At 41.3% G+C, this 20,648-nt stretch overlaps 1 protein-coding gene and 1 long non-coding RNA gene across 4 annotated transcripts in view; one reads left to right on the plus strand and one right to left on the minus strand.

The window, feature by feature from the left end:
• DPP6 (dipeptidyl peptidase like 6) overlaps positions 1 to 20,648 on the plus strand; it is an 863,093-nt gene that overhangs the window by 115,985 nt on the left and 726,460 nt on the right. The gene's annotated exons all lie outside the window — the stretch shown is intronic.
• LOC115645431 lies at positions 1,582 to 18,671 on the minus strand. The gene is made up of 3 exons (XR_003998738.1): positions 18,659 to 18,671; positions 5,315 to 5,322; positions 1,582 to 1,675 (listed from the first exon to the last, which is right to left on the minus strand). It is a non-coding gene; the product is annotated as an uncharacterized LOC115645431 (long non-coding RNA).

The following is a 20,648-nucleotide window of genomic DNA, read 5'->3' on the forward strand; positions in this document are numbered from 1 at the left end:
GAAAAGCTCTGGCGGCGAGAAGCTGCCAGAACCTTTACTGCCGTCATAACCTTTTCCTACTGCTGGAGCTTTTCGCTGTGGCACAGAAAGGCTCCAGCAGCCAGAGGCAGAGGGACACTACACTGTCAAAAATAGCAGTGTAGATGTGGGACGTACTGCTTGGGCATGTAGAGTGTCTTACAGGTATGTAGTCTGGGGGTTCAGGTATGTAGGGCACGCTATTGTAGTTACCTAAACTGTGCCTCACCAGCTACACTGCTATGTATACCCATGCTAGCAGGGCATGTAGTGTCCATACACTACACACCATAAGTGTAGATGTACCTTTAAACTCAGTGTGTCAGTTCCCATCTGTAAAATGGGGGTACCTCCTTCGACTCTTTGTCTGTCTTGTCTATTTAGACTATAAGATCCTTGGGGTAAGGACTGTCTCACCGTGTGTGTGTGTGTTACTTAGAACAGGATTCATGCTAGTTTGGGATGGTTGAGTGCTACTGTGTTGTAAGAAATTAATAATAAGCATTTGGTTGATGAATGGAAAAATTGTATGTATAAGCACAATGGATAATTAGTTTTAATAACATTGCTTCATGCAAAATGCACCTACAGTATCTACTGTTTTATTTTCATTTACAAAGAAAAGTAAGGAAAATATTGTAGAAGTTCCATTTTTGCATGTGATTTATGTGTGTTTTTCATTTTCTTTAATCAAAAACCTGACCAGAGTTTTTTCATATGTGGTGGACAGCAATGTACTCTTATTCCTGGACCAGACATTATCCTATGTGTAAAAGTAAGCTATTAAATATTTTTGGATGATAACTATTAGAACTAGTCAAAGTTTCCAAAGGAATGTTTTTCTATTGGAAAATATTTCATCAAAACTGAAACTTCCCACAAGAACATGTCAATTTTGACAAAATTTTGTTTTGAAAAAAATAGTGGGGAAAAAGTGTTAAGATTGAAACACTCAGTTTTGTGTGCAGTGTTGTAGCCATGTTGGTCCTAGGATATTAGAGAGACAAGGGAATAATATCTTTTTATTGGACAAACTTCTGTTGGTGAGAGAGACAGGCTTTCTAGCTACACAGAACTCTTCTTCAGTTCTATGTAAGCTCAAAAGCTTGTCTCTCTCCCCAACAGAAGTTTGTCCAATAAAAGATATTACCTCACTCACCCTGTCTCTCTAGCATTCAGTTTTGACATTTTGGGAATGGAAGGTTTTGACTCCTTCCTCCCCTCCCCCCATTACTTTTGGCTCTCTTATTACCAAAACAATTAGAATGTTGAAATTTTTAAGTGAAACATTTTGATTTACCTGAAGTTTGTTTCATTTGAAATTTCAAAAAATGTTGTGTTTGGACCAATTTGGAACAAACAAATTTTGTAATTGCAGTATTTTCCAGAAAAGGGAAATTCCAATTACTGCACATATCTAGTAATGATACATATTAACACACACATTCTTTCTCACACCATGCCCCATAACTCAGGCATACTCTGAAAAAATTAGTATAACACTAAACTGCCCAAAGAAAGCATGCTGAGTTATAATGCTATCAATTGGTATTTGTATTTATTATAGCAATGCCTAAGGGCCAACCAAGAATGGGGTCTCGTTGTGCTGGACACGGAACAGAGTAATAGACAGTTCCTGCCCTGAAGAGTTTACAATCTGCATAGACAAGACAGACACAAGGTTAGGGGAACGGATATAACACACAAGCAGAGTGATCAATATGATGGCAACAAATGTCATGTTCCACAATTTTTTCATCCTTTACTCTTATAATCTATATTATGAGAGGTCACACACTTCTATATAATCCCTATAATATCCTGCACAATATTTTAAGCATGCATTGACTTCCACTGAATATTTGCAATAATAAAATGAGCAGGATTTGATCCAGAGTGGTTTAAATTACAGTAATGATGCTTTCACATAGTTCGGGGATTTCATTTTGTTTTCCTTCTTTTTTTAAAAAAGAAAATGAATCTGCCATTTGAGATTGTAATGGGTTTCGTTGGTGCCTCTGTGTTTCTGTCTCTTTAGATCTGATCTGATTCCAAAGCAATCATTCTGGCCTTCCCAGTAAAAATGCAATGGGTGTTCTGCAGCTGTTGTGATCCCTATAAAAACATTCTGTTTAAGTCATTACCCAGCGTGCACAGAGGTGAACTGACATAATCCTCGGTGCCTTCTTCAAACACCATGGTGTGGTTTCCAATGTATTGTTCCCAAATCTCCTTGTGTACAAATCTTCAAATATGGCCCCCTGAACAAAGCCTGCAAACCCTGCAGTGGATGGTGAAATCCCTACTCAGGCTCAGGTGCTACCACAAGCATAGTCTGACCCTTTAGACTTACCCCTGCAGAAGGGGCAAAGTCTAGCTGCATCTCCCCAGGAGGAGCACACTGAAGAGAATGTGACTCAGTCATAATTATTCCTGTTTTGCCCTTGCTCTGGGGAGCAATTTCCTCCCCCTCTTTTCAGGATATAACATAAGAATGGCTATACTGGGTCAGACCAAAGGTCCATCCAACCCAGTGTCCTGTCTACTGACAGTGGCCAATGCCAGGTTTCCCAGAGGAAATGAACCTAACAGGTAATGATCAAGTGATCTCTCTCCTGCCATTCATCTCCACCCTCTGACAAATGAGGCTGGGGACACCAGTCCTTGTCCATTTTGGCTAATAGCCATTAATAGACTTAACCTCCATGAATTTATGTAGTTCTCTTTAAACCCTGTTATAGTCCTAACCTTCACAACCTCCTCAGGCAAGGAGTTCCACTGGTTGACTGTGTGCTGTGTGAAGAAGAACGTCCTTGTATTTGTTTTAAACCTGCTGCCCATTCATTTCATTTGGTGGCCCCTAGTTTTTATATTATGAGAACAAGTAAATAACCTTTCCTTATTCACTTTCTCCACATCACTCATGATTTTATATACCTCTATCATATCCCCCCTTAGTCTCCTCTTTTCCAAGCTGAAGTGTCCTATCGTCTTTAATCTCTCCTCATATAGGACCTGTTCCAAACCCCTAATCATTTTAGTTGCCCATCTCTGAACCTTTTCTAATGCCAGTATATCTTTTTTGAGATGAGACCACCACATCTGTACGCAGTATTCAAGATATGGGCGTACCATGGATTTATATAAGGGTAATAAGATATTCTCCATCTTATTTCTATCCCTTTTTTAATGATTCCTAATATCCTGTTTGCTTTTTTGACTGCTGCTGCACACTGTGTGGATGTCTTCAGAGAACTATCCACAATGACTCCAAGATCTCTTTCCTGATTAGTTGTAGCTAAATTAGCCCCCATCATATTGTGTATATATAGTTGGGGTTATTTTTTCCAATGTGCATTACTTTACATTTATACACATTAAATTTCATTTGCAATTTTGTTGCCTAATCCCTTAGTTTTGTGAGATCTTTCTGAAGTTCTTCACAGTCTGCTTTGGCCTTAACTATCTTGAGCAGTTTAGTATCATCTGCAAACTTTGCCACCTCACTGTTTACCCCTTTCTCCAGATCATTTATGAATAAATTGACTAGGATTTGTCCTAGGCCTGACCCTTGGGGAACACTAGTTACCCCTCTCCATTCTGAAAACTTACCATTTATTCCTACCCTTTGCTCCCTGTCTTTTAACCAGTTCTCAGTCCATGAAAGGATTTTCCCTCTTGTCCCATGACAATTAATTTTTGTAAGAGCCTTTGGTGAGGGACCTTGACAAAGACTTTCTGGAAATCTGTGTACACTATGTCCACTGGATCCCCCTCTTCCACATGTGTTGACCCCTTCAAAAAACTCTAATAGATTAGTAAGACATGATTTCCCTTTACAGAAACCATTTGACTTTTGCCCAACGAGTTATGTTCTTCTATGTGTCTGACAATTTTATTCTTTACTATTATTTCAACTAAGCAGAGATGCTTAATGACTTCTTTGTTTCGGTCTTCACTGAGAAGTCTGAAGGAATGTCTAGTATAGTGAATGCTTACGGAAAGAGGGTAGGATTAGAAGATAAAATAAGAAAAGAGCAAATAAAAAATCACTTAGAAAAGTTAGATGCCTGCAAGTCACCAGGGCCTGATGAAATGCATCCTAGAATACTCAAGGAGTTAATAGAGGAGGTATCTGAGCCTCTAGCTATTATCTTTGTGAAATCATGGGAGACGGGGGAGATTCCAGAAGACTGGAAGGGGGCAAATAGAGTGCCCATCTATAAAAAGGGAAATAAAAACAACCCAGGAAACTGCAGACCAGTTAGTTTAACTTCTGTGCCAGGGAAGATAATGGAGCAGGTAATTAAAGAAATCATCTACAAACACTTGGAAGGTGGTAAGGTGATAGGGAATAGCCAGCATGGATTTGTAAAGAACAAATCTGTTAACATTCTTTGATAGGATAACGAGCCTTGTGGATAAGGGAGAAGCGGTGGATGTGATATACCTAGACTTTAGTAAGGCATTTGATACGGTCTCGCATGATATTCTTATAGATAAACTAGTACAATATAGATGGGGCTACTATAACGTGGGTGCATAACTGGCTGGATAACCATACTCAGACAGTAGTTGTTAATGGCTCCCAATCCTGCTGGAAAGGTATAACAAGTGGGGTTCCGCAGCGGTCTGTTTTGGGACCGGCTCTGTTCAATATCTTCAACGATTTAGATGTTGGCATAGAAAGTACGCTTATTAAGTTTGCGGACGATGCCAAACTGGGAGGGATTGCAACTGCTTTGGAGGACAGGATCAAAATTCAAAATGATCTGGACAAATTGGAGAAATGGTCTGAGGTAAACAAGATGAAGTTCAATAAAGATAAATGCAAAGTGCTCCACTTAGGAAGGAACAATCAGTTTCACACATACAGAATGGGAAGAGACTGTCTAGGAAGGAGTATGGCAGAAAGAGATCTAGGGGTCATAGTAGACCATAAGCTTAATATGAGTCAACAGTGTGATACTGTTGCAAAAAAAGCAAACGTGATTCTGGGATGCATTAACAGGTGTGTTGTAAACAAGAAGTCATTCTTCCGCTTTACTCTGTGCTGGTTAGGCCTCAAGTGGAGTATTGTGTTCAGTTCTGGGCACCGCATTTCAAGAAAGATGTGGAGAAATTGGAGAGGGTCCAGAGAAGAGCAACAAGAATGATTAAAGGTCTTGAGAACATGACCTATGAAGGAAGGCTGAAGGAATTGGGTTTGTTTAGTTTGGAAAAGAGAAGACTGAGAGGGGACCTGATAGCAGTTTTCAGGTATCTAAAAGGGTGTCATCAGGAGGAGGGAGAAAACTTGTTCACCTTAGCCTCCAATGATAGAACAAGAAGCAATGGGCTTAAACTGCAGCAAGGGAGATTTAGGTTGGACATTAGGAAAAAGTTCCTAACTGTCAGGGTAGTTAAACACTGGAATAGATTGCCTAGGGAAGTTGTGGAATCTCCATCTCTGGAGATATTTAAGAGTAGGTTAGATAAATGTCTATTAGGGATGGTCTAGACAGTATTTGGTCCTGCCATGAGGGCAGGGGTCTGGACTCGATGACCTCTCGAGGTCCCTTCCAGTCCTAGAGTCTGAGTCTATGAGTAATTTGCCTGGTACTGACATTAGATTTACTGGTCTGTAATTGCAGGGATCACCTCTAGAGCCCTTATTAAATATTAGCATTACATTAGCTATCTTTCAGTCGTTGGGTACAGAAGCTGATTTAGTCCTTCTGCTTGCCTTGCCAGTTTTGGCTGTGGTGAATGTGTTAGGGAGGGTGAAGCTAGGGATTCACCCTTTCCCTAGCCATTTGCTAGGGAGTACTGGGTGCACAGTGGGGATGGAAGATCTTATGCCCCTTACAGAAAGGAGTGTAACTGCATAAGTTCAGGGCGCAGTCTACAGACCATGGTGTTGATATCTGATGTACAGCTATGAGCACTTGTGCATAGAACAATTGGAATTACTCTGTGAGGGATTTAGATGCTGCCCTGAGGTTTCCTCGTTTGATCAGTGTTCCTTATTATCCTTACATTACTGACGTGACAGATGGAGACATAGTGGTGCATTATTACAAAACATATCATGTAAACATTTAGTCTAAAGAGCTGAATCTTGCACACTAACCATATGTTGCTGTAGACAAAAGCAGGCACTGAACCATGTGCAATGGTGCTACACAGAGTGACATAACTTGGCCTTTTAAAAAGCAGAGCAATGAGTTGTCTTAAGGCCACAGTGCACATAAGAGCCCTTTCTACAGGAAATGATACCTTCAGCTTTCTGTGTTAAATAGATAGAAGACCATAGATGCTGGCTGCATGGCAAGCTGACCTGACTTAGTCAGAAAGCTGGATGGCCTATTGCATAGAGCCATCTTCCTCTGAAGGAGTTCCAGCCCTGCACAGCAGGGACTTGTGGAGCACTCCTGTAAATGACCCTGATTATCACTTTCATAAATGACTCTGCATTTTCCAACGTAATGGGTAATGATGTGAAAGACATTGAACAAGATTTTTAATTATAGCAAATGGAATCGGTGCTCTCTAATGGGATTGCTGGATAGGTGGTTATTATTCACTGCTAAAGGTTAAAACACTAAACTTCTGGCTGTCATCAGGCAGACTATTCATAGAACTATTGGTTAGGTGTTTGTTGTTTTTAAATTACCGTCTCTTGCGGAAGCTCATAGTAAATCCGTTTTCCAGTCCTGTCTGAATGTATCAAGTCAATAGGTGCAAGAGGAGATAGCAGCATAAGGCACAAATATGCATCATCTATGGTCAGTCATTTCAGGAGTGAACAAGTGGATCAGAACTTGTTGGTCCCTTGTGCTTTCAAAAAGGCAAACTTTAGTAGAGTGCAGCAGACTTGGTGTGAAATTCTGTGGGAGATCAGAGTTAGGCTTTGTCTACACTACCCGCCTTTTAGCGATGCAGCTGTGCTGCTACCGCCGTGCTGCTAAAAGGTGCGCATTGTAGCAGCTTTTTGTTGGCAGGAGAGAGCGCTCCTGCTGACAATACGTTCTTCACACTGGCGCTTTTTGTTGTTTGGGGTGTGTGTGTGTGTTTGTTTTTTTTAACAACCCTGAACGACAAAAGTTTTGCCAGCAAAGTTCCAGTATCTTGGTAGTCCATCAATCCGATGATGACAAATCTGTGCATATCATCTATTGTTGGTCTCATGGTGTGCCCTCTGATGACTGTACAAGCCAATTCTAGAGGTGCACATTTTGCTGCAGATGGTGCATGGGAAGTTTGTGGTCAGTGGGTTGTGTGCTGCTGCTGCTCTGTGACATCGTTCGTGTGCCTCTTGTAGATGCAGGTATTTCTAATTGTTGCATGCCACTGTGTTCTGTCGCTGGCCGTGTCCTCAAGGTCCCTAGGTTTGATACTGCTGTACTGCAGATTGGCTTTGATGGTGTCCTTGTAATGTTTCCGTGGACGACCTATATGCCGGATGCCCTGGGAGAGCCCACCATACAGAAGCTGGCGGGGGATTCTGTTGGTATCCATGCGGCTGACATGACCGGTCCAATGTAGCTGTGACTTCATGATCATCATTTCGATGCTTGTCGTCTGGGCTCTCTTGAGGACCTCGAGATTGGGCACTTTGTCTTGCCAGCGGATCTTCATGATGTTGCGGAGGCAGCGCATGTGGAATGCTTTGAGCTGCTTGATGTGACATCTATATAGTGTCCATGTTTCGCACCCATACAAGAGAGATGAGAGAACAACAGCTCTGTACACAAGCAGTTGTGTTGACATCCGGATGTTATGGTGGTTTAAAACTGACATGCAGACAGCCAAGTTCCAGTATAGACAGAGCCTTAGTGGGTGATGCTTTTGAATCACCTTCTTTCTCTCTCCTTCCTGATGTGTGCCTCTTTCTTTTTCTGGTCTGACTTAGGGACTGAGTGTCTGATCTCCGGCCTCCTTTTCACAGCTGCACTTTTAATTCACTGACTCTGTTTAGGCAAGCCAAGTGGGACTTGTCTATAATGCATTTTTTGCAATGGTGGGGCATAAATACAAACCGCTAGAGTAGAAGTGCTGGTGCAGCTTATCCTGGTTTTTAGAGTAAGCCACGTTGCTGCAAATCATCTTTTAGTCTGGTATCCGACATCTACACTAGGGATTTACATTGGTGCAAAAATCCACATTATAGACAAGCCCCAATTAGCCTGTCATGTGTTTCCCTATTTGTAAAATGGGCATCTTAGCGCTTATCTATCTCACAGGGGTGTTGTGGGGCTTAATTAATTGAGGCTTATAAAGTGTACAGAGATCCTTGGATGAAAGACATTGTATAAATGCTAATAACTCTTTGCCCTGCTCCACGATTGTTTTTTTTTTAATTATAATCAACTTGTCAGCAGCAGAGAAACTAGCACTCTGCTCTTGCACAAACGCCTCTTTGCCCACAGTTCTTATTGTAGAGTGAAATTTATATTAATCAGAAGTGGCTCTCACACAACCTTTGAAATTAGATTTAAGGCCCACAATCGCTAGTCAATTTAATGCACAGCATGCACCACAGGTGAAGTGTATTCATACAGGAGCAAAGTTTTCCTAGCTGCTGGCAACATTTGTCTAGCGGAAGTTAGTTGCTGAGGAAAAAATTAGTTCACATTTATTTAAAGCTGGATCTCTGCTGAGGGGAGGTATAATAGAAGCATCTAGATACTTATATGGACCCGTCACCCTAGTGTCTGAGCATCCATGTTAAGGGATCAGAGTTGCCTGCTGGTGCAATATGACTGAGATTTTTTCCAAAGCTCTTGAGGGGATTTGGATGTCCTGTTCCCATATATTTTATTTATTATCCCCAGGAGACTCTGAGGATGTCAGCCTGAATGTTGTGCCTTCAGAATGACCATTGTTTTCCCTAAAGCATTTTCTATATAAACCTTTTGCCTTTCAGTTAGAATATATTTGTTTATGCTGGTCATTTTGTGAGGTTTTAGACTAAGAAAAAATGCAGGAAGGGCTTGTTCATTTCAAGTTAAAGCTAAAGATGCCAGATTGATAGCACTGAAAACAAAGTCCATCCGCACAGCTGGGATAGCATGAGTAGGTAAATTGTCTGTCACCATACTGCCCAGTCAAAGCCCACGTCCAGACTACCCCGCCGTATCGGCGGGTTAAAATCGATTGCTCGGGGATCGATATATCACGTCTAGACACGATATATCGATCCCCGAGCGCGCTTACATTGATTCCGGAACTCCATCAACCCGAATGGAGTTCCGGAATCGACACGGAGAGCCGCGGACATCGATCCCGCGCCGTCTGGACGGGTGAGTAATTCGATCTTAGATATTCGACTTCAGCTACGTTATTCACGTAGCTGAAGTTGCGTATCTAAGATTGATTTTCCTCCCCTAGTCTGGACGAGGCCTAAGAGCATCAGTTCTGTTCCAGGGGATATTACTTACAAGCCTGTTCAGTGCTTGGCCATTCTGCTGAGATTGCCAGTAAACCATTTGAAATGTGATATGGAAACCTGCCCACTAGGAACTGCACTGAGACCCATTTCACATATGCCACCAGTGATGGCGTTGAAATATGGTCCTGGCTGGCCATGACTGAAACACTGATCTCAAGGGATAAAGCAAATCTCCTAAGTCCTGACCGTCCCCACGAAACATCTGATCTAGCTCCTGTTGACGTCGATGGGTATTTTCCCATTGATTTCATAGAGATATAACATTTCAGTGGAAGCAGAATTGGAGCCAAAGGTCATGATTCAGAAAGGTAGCTTATGCATGTCCTTAGCTTTAAGCATGGGAGTAGTCCCCCAACTAAGTGCTTTGAATCGGGGATAAAGTGCCTAGACTTTTCCATTAGTTATGTAGCTGTAAGAGAAACTCCAATGACAATTTCTCTTCATAACTCAAAGTTTTGTCTTTCCTTAGAAGTTTGTATTCATCTGGACAGTTCAGTATTTTTGCTGATTTGGGTCCTAGATTCCTTAGAGCCTGCCTTGCAGAAAGCAACATACTGATTAGTTTTATTGCAGGAAGCAGGAGGATTTGACTGTAACTTTCTTTTTTTTTTTTTTTTTTTAATTAACGTTGTTTATTACTTGTTTAGTAAGGATACATTTAAGCTGATCCTATGGAAATAATGACTCAAAGGGATCACTGGGGAATCACTGCACGATACCACACAGATTTCAGAGTGAGTTTGAAATTCACATGTTTCTGCAGCAGATGAAATCTTCTATCAGATATGGTAAATAAGACTTGGCATTTTTGTAAGGTCCCTTTTTAAAAAGAGAGATTCTTTAAAGATTAATACCCCTAAATTAATGGTTTCAACATCTGCCTAGACACCTTAAACTTACAATTGCAAGAATGATTGTTTTTGCACTCTGTTTTTTCTGCTGTCATTGGGCTGACAGAAGAACTGACATTTTAGCTAGACTGCAACTTGAAGGCTGAAAAGTTCTGTGAAGCAATCCAAGTAATTATTTTATAACTTCTGTTGATGCCTAGAACAAGAATGAACTATATGTGGGATTTCTGCAAATACGGGTTATACTCTCAAGAATGCACAACTGTAACTCGTGATGAATATATATTGTTTACCAGTGAGATGCAGGCATTCTTTTTTCTGTGTGTCCGAACTCTGATGCTAGGTAACATTATTTTTGAATTTACTGACAAATAGAAAAATTAGTAAATTTAAAATTAATTGATTAGAACAACCCCCCCACTGAAAACATAACAAAGAAACCTTCGGTAGTGTTTAAAGAAAAAACTTCCTTTTAACAATCACAGTTTGGCTCTTCTGATGCTAATTTGCAATGGGTTTGCACAGCTATAAAGAAGTATCTCTTTCATAAGGATTTGTTTACCTACTGGAAAGTTGTTTGTAATAAAATGTAAACTGCAGTTTAGCACAACTTAGACACAGTTTTTCTCATCTAGGACCTAATCCAAAACCTACTGAGTTTAATGCAAAGACCCTCCTTGACTTCAGTAGGCTTTGGATCAGGCCCTCTGTCTCCTCCTATGCTGCCAGCACTTGTGCATGTGAGTAACTTTACATATGAAAACAGTACAAAGGTATAACTGGGTTCAAAAAAGAGTTAAGTGAGTTCAAGGATAGGTCCATCAGTGGCTATTAACCAAGATGGTCATGGATGCAGACCCATGCTCTGGGTGTCCCTAAGCCTCAGACTGCCAGAAGCTGGGAGGGAGAGACTGAGTGGATCACTCCACCTGCTCTGAACTGTACATTCCACTTGATGCTATGAGACTGGCCACTGTTGGACACAGGATATTGGTCTAGATGGATCATTGGTCAGACCTAGTATGGCAGTTATGTTCTTAAGTGCTATTGAACTCATTGGGGTGACTTGTGTGAGTAAAGTTACTCACCTGAGTTGGTGTCTGCAGGGAGCAGCCCATTAGTGTGTGTCACCGTTATGTCAAGTAAACTGATGCAACTTTTATTTTTTATCCTTCAAGTCTTGCTACGGTAGCAAAGATGACTTCCTTTTAACTACTTGAGGCTGTATTTTAGTACAGGACTGTTTAAACTAATTGTCCTGTCATTTGTAGTTGACACTCATTGGCTGTCAGTAACAACACCTCTATGGTGCACTTAATATTATGATACCCTATGCACAAAATTACTTCACAAATGCATTTTTCTCCATTATGAATTGGGTTCTAATAGGTTAGCCTTGAACATTTATTTTGGCTTTAAGCAATGCATTTCAATTGTCTTCAGATCTCTTCATAAAAATATTTTAAAGAGCAATGTCTAAACAGTTGGTGTGAGGATATTAGTATTTCAGCTATTTCCTTCTGTAGACCCAATATTCAATGGAAAACGCATAAAACATCTGCCTTTGATTATTAAAGTTTAAAGACATTCATGGACTGGAATAAAGTTGAATCAGTTTTCTTACTAGTGTTTGAGTATTGTGGATTTTCTGATTGTGCTGATCAGAATCTCAGTATGGGCCCCATTGATCAAAGACCTTTTTTATCAGACATTCAGCTGGACAAAGAGCGGTAAAATGAAGAAATGAGGAATTTTTTTAGTCTGATTTACAATTTTGTGGACAAGTTATGTACTTAAAAAAAAAAACTTATGGGAGTCACAAGTGACCAGTGATTTTGGGCTGCCTCAGTCTTTGAGTACTGAATTTGCAATACTTTAAAGAGGGTATGTTTTCAGGGGCAGATGCTCAGCACTTCTGGAAAATCAGGCTCCTTTAAGGTGTGGCAAGATGGCCCAAAAATTGCTAGTCACCTTTTAAAATCTTGGCCTGTGGCGTGTAGAGGTTATTTTACCTCTGTATTTGGCTTTGGTGTGATCACTGCTGGAATATTCTGTCCAGTTCTCCTGGTCACAATTCAGGAAGGATGTTGATAAGTTGGAGAGGGTTCAGAAAGGAGCCTTAAAAATGACTAGAAAACATTGATAGACTTAAAGAGCTTAGTCTAGTCTATTTATTTAGCTTGACAAAGAGGAAGTTAAGAGGTAACTTGATTACATTCTCAAGTATCTTCATGGGGATCAAATACTTGATAATAGACTGAAGAACCTATCAGAGAAAGTACAACAGGTAGATAAATTTAGACTGGAAATAAGTTGTTAAATGTTTAACAGTGAGACTAATCAACCATTGGAACAATTTACCAAGAGTCATGGTGGATTCTCCATCACTGACTATTTTAAATCAAGACTGGATGTTTTTCTAAAAGATCTGCTCTAGGAATTATTTTGGGGAAGTAATTTGACCTGTAAAAGCAGCAAAGAATCCTGTGGCACCTTATAGACTAACAGACGTTTTGGAGCATGAGCTTTTGTGGGTGAATACCCACTTCCTCAGATGCATGTAATGGAAATATCCAGGGGCAGGTATATATATGTGTGCTAGCAAGCAAGCTAGAGATAACGAGGTCAGTTCAATCAGTTCAATCTGATTTGTGTCCATTTATCCTTTTCCGTACCTGCACATCCACCAATGTAATATACGCCATCATATGCCAGCAATGCCCCTCTGCTATGTACATCGGCCAAACTGGACAGTCTCTACGGAAAAGGATAAATGGACACAAATCAGACATTAGGAATGGCAATATACAAAAACCTGTAGGAGAGCACTTCAACCTCCCTGGCCACACTATAGCAGACCTTAAGGTGGCCATCCTGCAGCAAAAAAACTTCAGGACCAGACTTCAAAGAGAAACTGCTGAGCTTCAGTTCACCTGCAAATTTGACACCATCAGCTCAGGATTGAACAAAGACTGTGAATGGCTTGCCAATTACAGAACCAGTTTCTCCTCTCTTGGTTTTCACACCTCAACTGCTAGAACAGGGCCTCATCCTCCCTGATTGAACTGACCTCGTTATCTCTAGCTTGCTTGCTAGCACACATATATACCTGCCCCTGGATATTTCCATTACATGCATCTGAGGAAGTGGGTATTCACCCACGAAAGCTCATGCTCCAAAACGTCTGTTAGTCTATAAGGTGCCACAGGATTCTTTGCTGCTTTTACAGATCCAGACTAACACGGCTACCCTCTGAAATTTGACCTGTGTTATACAGGCAGTCAGATTAGATGATCACAATGGTCCGTTCTAGGCTTGGAATCTATGAATCTATACAAATCTTCTACTCCCATCCCCCGTACAAACACGTGAATATATTTTTATGTCACTGAAAAAGGACTGGGTAACCAGTCCCAGGATAACAAGCTATTTATTTCTTTCATATGCTTGCACTTTTTGGTGCTGTTAATACATGGGGTTGTTTTTTTTTAATGCTTTTTAAAAAGAAAACAAACGAAAGATGCTGGATGGATATAAAAAGGATCCGTCAACTTGGAAAGGTCTCCACCAGGCATTTTTCATGTGTCTCTTGTTTCTCTCCATCATTTCTACTATAACACATTATTGGAAGCTTGCAAGTACATCTAATATCCCGTGGTCTCCTCTTCTTGGCATGCAGTGATTGTTTGCCTGTATTTAGAATTAGAAGAGCATGGGCTTTTCACAATGCCTTTTAGATCTGGGGAGTGCTACAAAGTACTGAGAGATAGGGTTGTGAATCTTGGTTGGATGTATTCCTGGAGATTTAATCACATGGCATAATCATATAAAAATGAATCTTTAATTCCTGGAGACTCCAGGCCAATCCTGGAGAATTGGCAGCCCTACTGAGGAAGAACCTGGGAGTGGAGGGATTATGTGGGATGGGCCAGTACACACTCAGCCACCCTTCTGGAGCTCTGTTCGCCAGCCATGTGATAGCAGTCCTCTGCACTGATCAATGGGAACGGTTCCAACTGAGATAGGAGCAGAGGGCTCTTGTGGACATTTTTGCAAAGGGGGAAAATCCTGCCTTTTCCTCTCTGGGTGTAGAGTTCTCACTTGGAAGCAGAAATTGTATAATTCTAGTGCAGGAGTGTGTGTTTGGGATATTAAATGGGGTAGGGAGGATACGCACACCCATCCATGCAATGTGAAAATTGGCTTTGCATGGGTGTCTATGCACAGTGTATGAGGTGGAGGTGGAGCTGCCAGATCTGCTCCTTGATGGATCCTATTCAGTCAGATACCGTGGTGAGTACCTGGATGGATGGATCCTCTCCTTAAGGGATTACTTCAGCATGGTGGTAGCAGCCTATCCAGAGCACTGCCACTTCATGAAATTGGAGGGATATTCCTTTGCCTTCATCCACCTGCAGCGGATCCGTCCAGAGCACCAATCTCAACAGTGTTGTGGGAAGCAGCATTGGAATTCGAGCAATGATTGACTTGCTTGGAATCTGCCTGATCTAATCTCTATGCAATGTGAGGAAACTGATTTCAGTCATGAGAATGACAATAGAAAGGTTGATCCGAATACAGTATTACGGCTGTGTTTATGGGTGCTTTGCCATTGGCTGTACAGTCATGGGAACAGAGTTAGGCCAATGGAATGTGCTTTTGGAATTGCATGCATGTGGGTTTACTTCAAATGGCTTCCCCCCAAAGGCCCCTCTACCTTGCCCTGCTCCCAATTTGATTGTTCTGTATGTCAGTGTTCACCTCTGACATATTGGGCGAAATTCACCCTGTGTCACTAATATATATGCCCATTCAAATCCATGGTATGATAGCATTGCCTCCAGTGGGGTTGCACCAAGATGAGTTTGGACCACTGACCCTTGTATCCTGTCAGAAAAACTGACATTCTGTTTATCTTTTCCTCTGTCTTGTAGCAGCAGCTATCCAGTCCCCAAACCTCAATCTTCCCCAACAGAGTCAGCACCTACCACAGCCTATTTAAATTCTGCCACTGAGAAGAGACTACATAAACCTGATTTAGCCAAGCAAATCCCCTTAATTAAAAACTAATAGAACTTGAACACAAAAGCACACTTCCCTTAAAGATGGCTGGAGAAGGTATTATCAGGCTCCCTACCTGTAATTGTAGAATTGTCCCCACTCCACTTAATCCCCTCTCCCCCACAGTTTCATTAGAGACGGCGAGGAGAGCTATCCATCCTCTGCTAAAGCACAGAAGACAGAGCTCCCTTTCTCTCCCTGGCTTGTTTAGGCAGTGCTCTCACAGAGCGCCCCCTTATCTGAGGCTGTTTCAGGCTGCTTTAACCATTGAATAAAGGGAAGCAGATGGTGGTCCAGGAGAGCTTCAGGAAAGCAAAGGAATTAGAAGGATTGGGAATTGGTGACAAGGGCTAGATTGCTCGATAATTACCTGTTCTGTTTGTTCCCTCTGGGGCACCTGGCATTGGCCACTGTCGGAAGACAGGATACTGGGCTAGATGGACCTTTTGGTCTCACCAAATATGGCCGTTCTTATGAGACAGGAGACTTGGACCCCAGTGTCTGCAATCAGAGGGCTGAAAGTGTCTTTTCTAGAAAGCAAAAAAGATAGCATGGTATTGGGGTCTGGCTGGCTTCTAGTGGAATAGCTCATCAGGGACTCACTGGAATTTGGGTCTGTGAATCTGGGCAAGACACCTAGGGAGGTGAACCTCTTTGAAGTGTCTGTTTAGGCTTGTTTGATTATCTAGCCCATGTGCTAAGGATCAGATCAGTGTTTAGTTGGCTGGTGGTGGTCGTTGTTTTGGTTCTTTTTGTTGAGCCCTGAACGTTATTGGTGAAATCCTCTGAGAGGGTTTTCTTTGATTCCTGCCCCCCCCCCCCGCCCCTTCAGTAGAACTCTGCTTTAATTTGTAAGGATTTGGAACCACAGCATTTTGTATATTTAAAAGCATCTTCAAACGAGGCTAAAAATGAGGAGAATCTAACACAATTCTTACATGCAAGAAAGAATTCTGTGCACACATGAACTGTGCTCCTGAACTTTAGTTCTGGTGCCAGAATTCTGGCACCAAATAGCTCTGAGTTGTGGAGTAGCTGTGAGATGGAAAAAGTATTCTGGGGATTAGCATGCAAATAAGGACACAAGTGTAGCACTTCTTTTCCAAATTTCCGTATTCACTACTGCTATAGCAAGTGTCTCTTTAAACTGGAGCAGAGTTTACTCGCAATGCAGATTTACAGGAGTACTTGTATACCTGTTTAACAGTGTTAGGGCTCATCACTCTAATGCAGTGACCAGTCCAGTATGCTGCCATTTCACAGCTATTTAATGTCAGAGTGCTGGGGACAAAGTGTGAGGTTTGGCCCAGTTAGTGTGACCCAAGGCTCATGGTGCAGCACGTGAATATACAGTTTTTAAATTTTTTTGATGAATTTAGTGTTGGTTAAAGGTACCAACTTAGCAGGTCTAGCAATTAAAGTCCTCTGTTCTGCCACAGTGCAGGCATATCATGGACATTGCAAGCTTCCAGATATTGCCTTATCAGTGTGTCTCTAGCCTTACCTGGAGGGACCAGAAGTGGACATTCTCGATGACTATCCATGCTTGGCCTGCAGTAAGAGGGCATTTGGTAATATGGACACTTGTTCACTAGGAACTGGAGTTGAGAGCACAAACCTGCACAGCACTTGGTGCAGTAAGGCCCAGTCCTGAGTGGGGCCTTTGGATACCACAGCAATTCAAAATGATTAACCACCACCCAACCTGCTGCCTTGGGTGTTAGTATTTTGAGAAGTCAGGGAGAGGGGCTACAGTGAAATAATCCTAAGCCACTAATGAATTTAATCACATCTGAGTAAAGAGAAACAAGTAAAAACTTGTGAAAATCAGACAAAACATTACAATGATGCTGAATTTTAAGGCCTTTTCTTGAGGCTCTTTAAATACAAAAACTAAACTTGAAAGGATGTGTAGCCCAATGTAAATGTAGCTAGTGACAATTCCCTAAAAAGAGAAGAATGAACAATTAAGGTATTACAAGGGGATAGATAGGGCTAAGAATAGAGAGATGAAATCTAGTAAAGGATATAATTTAGGATGAATGTCAGGAAAGGTTCCTGGTGGACTAACATTTGGTCTGACTGATCCAAAGGACAGAACCCCTGCTGTGCTGGGAGAGGAAGAGGAGACCTATACCTGACCTGTGCTCTGGTAGAGTGGTGCGATTTGGGGAAGGGTGTGGCAGTGACTGCTACTCCTTCCCCTGAGCAATCCTATATAGATCTTCCCCCCTCCACCCCACCCCTTTGCCAGGGTCCTGTAGTTACTCCAACCCTAGTGTTCTCTCCTCTGGTCTGCATACCCAGTCACCATAGATAAGGCTCCTTAGTCCACATGACCCTTCTCTGCTCCGTAGCTGAGGGCTCAATTTTGGAATTGTCAGGAGGGATCTATTTTTTGCTTATGCAGCTCATTCAGTCTTTCTCCGGTTGTCGGTCAGCCATAGGTCCCCACCAGCTAAATGGGATGTTAGTGAAGCACAACACGTCTAGGGCTTACCTTAGCAATACCCTCGAGGGACTGCCCCTCAGTTGTGGTTGGTGGGTTGAGCGGGAGCACTTCACAGATACCTCTGATGGTTCTCTTGGCCCCATAAGACCTATGAAGCTGGAGAGCCCAATAAACCAGCATAACACCAGCGCTGTTGGTGACAAATGCTGGTACACCATGCTGAACAATTAATGTAAGGTTGTGACAAAATATTACATCTAATTATTGTTTGTTTATATTGGGGTAGCACCCAGAGACCTGGTCACAGACCAGGACCCCATTGTGCTCGGCACAGTGCTAATACAAAACAAAATAATGGTCCCTGCCCCAAAGAGGTTACAATCTAAGTTGGAAAAAATAATTACAAACAGGAGTTAGTCACCAGCACAATTGAAGGGCATGAAATACAATTTTGAAAAAGTCATTGACAATGTGACAGGAAGTCACCATCCTAAAGGCTGGATAGAATGGAGAAAATTGAGCTCCCACTGAAAATCTGACAGTGTCAAAGTTGTTTTAAGGTAAATTCTTTTTTTAAATATTTTCAGTTAATCTAGTAGTTCATTAAATGTTCGGTGGAGCTAGTTAATATTTGTTGAACAAAAAGATTTTTCATTGTAAAGGGGCCTTTTTCCTGAAAGGAATTTTTTTGAGAAAAAATTTTGCTTTCTTTCTTTTTCCATTTGTTTTGCAAATGTTATAAAAGTGTTTGTCAGAATTTTCCATTTACTGAACTATATCCACAACCTTAATATCTTAGTTTAGGTTTAGAAAATGAGAAATTCTGTCAACCATTTTGATAACATTTTATATAAAACTTCAGAGAAAAAATTTTTGCAAAAAATGGCTTCAGTGCAAACACTTCCAAACAAACAAGCCAACTGCTGGGACTGGATGCCAGGGGAGGGATCATTTGATAATTGCCCTGTTCTGGTCATTCCCTTTGAAGCATCAGGCATTAGCCACTGTTGGAAGCAGGTTATGGACTGTTGGTCTGACCCAGTATGGTCATTCCTGTGTTAACATCAACATTTCAAAAACAGGTTTTTAGTTTTCAATCAGCAGATTGATTAGCTTAACTAAGATTTTGTGCACATATAACTTTGTAAAAAGAAATAGTTTTTACCTTAAAACAGCTTTACAGTTTTCTACTTTTCAGTGATCTTTTTCTTGAGAGCTTAATATTTTTCATTTCTATTGTATCTCCATGGAGTCTGATGACCTCCTGAAATAGAGTGCTGTAGCATTAAAGGTGAATGACAAAGCAAAGTGCTCTTTTTTTGCTTTAGGAATAAGACAACCATTAAGATTTTGTTTCCACTTGGGAAATTAAACATTTTTGACTGGTTCATCTATATTGGGTGCACTGGTATTGATGGACCACTTGCTGCTGGCACTGTTTTAAAATTTGTATCCAGTAACCCTGCTGAGAGCAGATCTAAAGTACACAGCAGTGATGACCCATCTGTGCTAACAGTGATGGGAAATCCTCAGTGTAGAAGGAGCTGAAGGTATTTCCTTAAATGTTGTTTTGTTTTTGTTTTTTATATTAGGAATATCAGATCTTGATTTTCCTCTTCGGGTTGGAGAGCTTTTCTTACTGCTCAGGTAATCATATGGTGTATTCGGATGGCGCCAAATTATTATGAATTTCTGTGACTGATATGAATGAATGTGGTAAGCATGTGCTTGGTATGGCTTGGTATGCATGAATTTGCTAGAGGATTCTGGGAGCAGGATTCTCTTAGCATTATATAAATGATGTGGAAAATTACTGGAAGTGCTGAAACTGCATTTGAATGGTTAATCTAGGCTTGATCTGTGTGTATGTTTCAACATCAAACTTTGGGGGAAGCAGCTCACCAAAGTAAAGAAGATGTAAAATCATACGATCAGTGGGCTTGGTTCAGGATGACCTCTGGATAGCATCATGCTAAGAGCTTAAGTGAATGATTGATGAGAGGATAAAGACTGATTGAGTTTTGATCTATCTCTGCTTTGCAGTACCATCTAAAATATTAATTAGAGAAAACCAATAATGAATGCCCACAGGGCATATTTCTGGGACACGTGACCCCTTTGGGGGGAGGGGGAAAGGCATAAATGCTAAACAAAGTAAATTAGTTAGTTCCCCAGATGACATCTGAAGAGGTTCAAGACTGAGACAAAAGTCCTTGGGGTAACTTAAACCCCGCTTCGAGGGACGTTTGTGAGACTTTAGAGCCAGAGGACCTCAGGGTGACTTAGACGCTGCTTTGGGGGACACTTGACAGACCAAGTACCTGAGAGGGGAAAGAAGAGAAATTGTCTCTGGCTACAACTGATAGCTATACCTGCTTTGTTTGCTAAACAGGATACTGTGTAAGGACAACATAGTTACTGAGGGTTTATGCTTGGGGAATTGAGGCTTATTAAGGAGTGTGTGTTACGTAACCTTTACTGCTTGTGTGATTCTTTCTCAAATAAATTACTATGTATTAAACACATTGTTTTCCAAATTTTCACTGGTACCGGTAACTATCTGCCCAGCTGTGGGCTGTTAAAGATCCGTTTCAACGTGGTGCTGTAATCTAGGTCCTCCAAAGATCTTGCAGAGGTCTCTAGCCAAATGAGGGAAATTGGGACCACCTGTATTTCTCATGTAACAAACCGATGAGAAGAAAATTGAAACAAACAGCACTGCATTTGAGGACATCTGTGATGAACTGGGAGATACCAATATTATTTTGTCTGACTATGGTGCATGCCTGTGCATGTTTATGATGGTTTATTTGTTATGGAGTTGGATCAAAAG

The sequence above is a fragment of the Gopherus evgoodei genome, chromosome 2, assembly GCF_007399415.2.
Source record: "Gopherus evgoodei ecotype Sinaloan lineage chromosome 2, rGopEvg1_v1.p, whole genome shotgun sequence".
Taxonomy (NCBI): domain Eukaryota; kingdom Metazoa; phylum Chordata; order Testudines; family Testudinidae; genus Gopherus; species Gopherus evgoodei.